This window comes from Protopterus annectens, chromosome 1.part1, assembly GCF_019279795.1.
Source record: "Protopterus annectens isolate FY-2018-M chromosome 1.part1, PAN1.0, whole genome shotgun sequence".
Classification (NCBI taxonomy): domain Eukaryota; kingdom Metazoa; phylum Chordata; order Ceratodontiformes; family Protopteridae; genus Protopterus; species Protopterus annectens.
The window spans coordinates 1,594,053,865-1,594,058,864 of record NC_056726.1 but is presented as its reverse complement, the minus strand read 5'-3'; positions in this window follow the sequence as shown (position 1 = coordinate 1,594,058,864).

Below are 5,000 nucleotides of genomic sequence, written 5' to 3'. Positions count from 1 at the left end.
GGAGTTTCTTTTAGCAGAAGTGTATGTAACACACACACACACACACACACACACACACACACACACACACACACACACACACACACGCACACACACAAATCTTTAAGTGTATCAAACATCTGTTGCTATCACTTTCATAGACATTTGTGAATGCTAAAATTCAAGGCCTCAGATTTTCTGTCTGTTTCGATTTTCCTACATTAACCAATGCACTTGTGTCCTAAAAGACCATGTACAAAGGCACACTACTGTTTCCATTATAGTGTGTATTGTAGGCCAAAATGACTTTGGAGAACAAACTAGATGCTTTGTTGGTATGATTATGTGATTTTTTTTCCCTGTGGTTTAATTTCCTAATAATGCCTGCACAACTGCATCTGAGACTCAACTGCCACTCATTCATCTACTAGGATTGCTGCATATGTGCGCACACACACACACACACACACACACACACACACACACACACACACACACACATATATATATATATTTATACATATACATACACATACACACACAAATATATACATATATATATATATATATATATATATATATATATATATATATATATATTACAAATGCATATACATATATATGTCATGATTTTAGCCCTATAACTGCAAGAGGAAAGAATTGTTATTTCCCTTTCGCTTTACTCACAGCAAGAAAGTGAAGCTCAGTTTCAGTGGGCTGGTGAGGAACATTGATTCTATTAGCGCAGCTGTGTGCTTGTAGAGATTTTGAAGAGTTCAAAGTGTTCAGATCCCTTTGTCATCCTCATAAGCTTGTGGGGTTATCCTCTGAAGCCCTTGAAATGAGAGTAAACAAAGCTGGTGTGGAATCAGAAGGGATAGGAGTTCTCGTTTTTGTTGCAAGAATTTATACAATTGGAGGGAAATTATTTTCTAGGACAAGTCGTGCTTTTACTTATTCTGAGTACATCAAATCAAGAACTGGTAAATCTTGAAATATTTTATATTATTGTGAAGACCAGTGTTAAAATATTTTTAAAAAATAAGTCTAAATCCTGACAGAAAATTCCTAATGGGTGAGTAATTTCACAGAAGAAAGAGCAAGATATCATAAAAATTCTGTGTTGAAATGCATTTTTCATGCATTTATATTGGGGAGAATTCATAAAGGCTTATTTTCAATATACCTCAGTTGCTGTGGTGTATATATAGACATTTTACTCATACAACTTACAATAGCAGTGAGTTTGAATGCCATCTATTATTTGTGTTTGAAATCTGACGGCTTAACTTTCTAACTGTAGTTGAAGCCTAAGAAAATGTGAATGTATCTCCATAATTTGGAATGAGTCCCTTCTGCAGAATGGTACCAGTTTATGTACCTTTCTTCAGTGGGCAATGCTCCTCTGATAGTCATTTGATGCAATAAGTGTATGTGTGGCTAATAGGGATACAGCAGCAGGAACTTGGTCTAGATTTATGTGCAGAATTAAATGAAAGGCATAATCTGGGTGCATGGCTGATTTTCAAGCATGTCTCTGGAAGAACTGCATGCTACAAAGAGAGACTAGTCCTTAAAGCCTATTTCAAGACCAGAGGCATGTGCTCTCTAGAAAATAATCTGATCTCATTGTAAAGCAGCAGCCTTTAAACACTGACTGTGATTAAAGTGCATGAGAAGCCATAGGATTAGCAGTGAAAGACTTAACTGTGAGGAAACTGTGAATTTTAATATAGTTAATTTGCCATATTACACTCATTTTAAATATATTCTGTAATCACATTATTAACACGCACAACTCAAGAAGTTGAAGTTGTCTTTATACTGCTTTTGCATACAGAATGCCATAGACTCTGCAGAATGCCTTACATTTTTTTCTATAGAACTATGAGGAATGTTTGCATGATGGACTTAAATTAGAGAGCAGTACAAAATTTTGTATGCCATGATATTCCAGTCATAAAGACAGGTACAGGTAGCTTAATTATATAATTTAATGGACCACAATAAAATACAAAATTTGGTATTCTTTGTTGTTAATATCACAGGATCACACAAACATATAAAAATACTGTAGCAATAACCCACGCCTGGGTGTGGGTAATGCTGGATTCACCCACGGTTAGCATGGTTTGGTCACGAGGGTGAAATCCGAGTGACCAAACAAAGCCAACCGTGGGTAAACCCAGCATTACCCGCACCCAGCCATGGGTTATTGCTGTTATACAATGACATTATTTAAGAAAAACGTTATTGACTTTTCTTAAATAATGTCCTTGTATAAGGGCATTGTGCTGCTCGTCCACATTTTTCCCCTCATAGTCTGCGGCTATCCTGATGTACTGTGCATGCATATCTTACACAGTACATCAGTGCTGTATAAAGAAAGCAACAGGGAAAAGAAGATCTCTGATGTTTGTTTTTTTAATAAAAAAATGAAATTGTGCGACTTTCAATGAACGAGAGAGACAGGACAGAGAATATATAATGAGAATCAGGTATATGTTTCTAGTTTTGTATAATGTACCTGATTATCCTTGTATTTGCTTCATTACTTTCTCTGTGTTTCATTTGAAGTCTCCATTTTTTGTGATTAGATATGAGTTACCGAAAAATGTCAGTCGGTTATACAAATTATCTGGTCTCTGTACGGAAAGTGCTTCTAAACAGGTTCAAAAAGAAAGTAACTCAATTCTGCAAAGAATAGACCTGGCTATGCAAATTTGAAAAGTCTGAAGTCCAGGGTAGTTTCATGTGCATTTCATTCCATACACACTAAGTAGACATAGCTAGGGGATTAAGTTTAAGCATAACTTATCTCTGTGCATGTTTTATACACTGGAATTCAGCACTTGAATGGAATAAGCACACATACTAAAGCTAAACAAAAGTAAAATTTTAGTAGCATATATTAATGGAAGAAAGTCCAGATGACTGGACTTGTTTCAATTGGTATATGCTTGATTTACAATGGGCACACTGATTGGGCTGATAGATCAGCATGCTAATTTTGAATGTTAATAGCCAGTCATTGTATAATAAGAAGTGATCACAGAGACCAGAAAATCCCCAGCAATGAAGATAGTTAAGTAGACGCACTTAAAAGTTCTTGCCACCTCTTCTGAGTACATAATTGTGCTCACCTTCCAAAGTGAGCAGGAATGTATGGAATAAGTTTGGTGTCAAATTGTATCTACCCATCAAGACTAGCCTTAAGCCTAGTTAAATCAGTAATTTGTCTGACTTTTTGTGGTAAGTTATTATATAAGTTGGGAATATTCTGAATATGGATCCTATCCTTCCAGCAAGTCTATTTATTTGCTAGAATAGATTTGGGTCCCTAGTGTTGGTGTTTGCAGAATCATTGGTTTTATGAAGAATTAGTTGGTCAAATTGAAATGGGTCTTGCATGGTTCAAAAAGTGAGGCACAGGTCACCTTTTTTAAACATATAATAATACCTTATTGAATACATAACCATAAAATGCTAACATTAAAACAGAAAAAAAGAAAACATTCCATTAATGTTGGAAGACAACAACCAATTACAACAAAGCAGCTTAACATAAAATGTATCATTAATCAATTAACAGCTTTGAATATCACCGTTTGCAATTATAAAATTCTACCATCTACAACAGAAATGTATATCATGTTAATATAAATTATACAGCACACTAATATATTTATTTATTTGTTTTTGTTAACCAAGAAAGCCCAACTGGGCAAAACTCATTTTCAGTGGCAGCCTGGGAAGAAAAGCTCCATCACAGTACATTTATATTAACAAGTGAATTTAGACAGTTGTCAGAAAAACAAGTAAATTTTACAGAAGAAGCAAACATAGTTACAACACAGGTATACGCCTGTGTTAAATTCAAGCTAATTGTCTAATGTGTTTTTTGTAATGATTTTTGCTTTGTATTGTATGTAGAGCTTTTCTCCACTGAAAATAAATGGGCTTACACTCAGTTGGACTTTCCTGGTAAACAAATGTAAAATAAATAAATTTACATCAATATGTTTAAGTGCAGATAGTCCGGTAGCTCCACATTATTGCAGGAAATAAATGGATTTATACTTTAGAAGGGAAAACATTGTTGTAGCATAAGATGTATGTAGGTAAGCATTACAAGGAAGTAGAAACATTTTGAGAGTACAGCTAGAGCAGAAGCAACACTATGAACTAATGCCCATTCCCTAAGCTTTTCAACTGAAGAGCAAAAAAAAAAAAAACACTTCACTTTAAGTGACTGGCTTATTACAGTTAAATTTATGTACTCTTACTAGCTAAAAAAAAAAAAAGCCCTCCCCCCCCTACCGCTCCCCACCAGCCCCCAGCCATCATCCAGGTCACATTTCAGTGTCCTGCCCCCCTGTCCCAAACTTTTAATATATTTTATTAAAAAAAACATGTTTTCTTTAAAACTGTATCAAACTGTTTGCTACAAATGTAGTAAACATTTGCTACAGTTTATACCCTGCTTGCATGGAGCTCTGCAGTGCACAGATTTTAATTTTAGTTAAAAAAAAAATCTTTTTAAATTATAGTAAACAGTTGTTACAGTTTATACCCTACCTGCACAGAATACTACAGTGCTTAGGTTTTAGTTAAAAAAAATTTGGTTTTAGTTTTAAACTGTAGGAAACTGTTTGGTATAATGTAGAAAGCAGTTGATACAGTCTAGATCACATAGAGTGCTACAGCACTCAAGTTTGACTACAAGTCCAATACTGGCTTTTTAAAGCTGGCATTACATTAAAGAGTGATCAAGCGGGTTCAGCTGATCACCCCCCTAACATTTTGTGTCAGGGGCAGTTGCCTCTTTCTATGCTACAGTGGTAGAGTTCAGAGTATGGTACAAGAGATAAGAAGTTGGAAAAGATTTAGATGTAGTGAGAAAAGGGAGAGAGACACAAGTGTGTGTGGCTGAAAAGGGAGTAGTTTAAACTGTGGAAGAAAGATGAAGGAAATAGTGCGATACAGGAGAGTCCGGCTGGTGGTGGCCATGAGCAAGACTA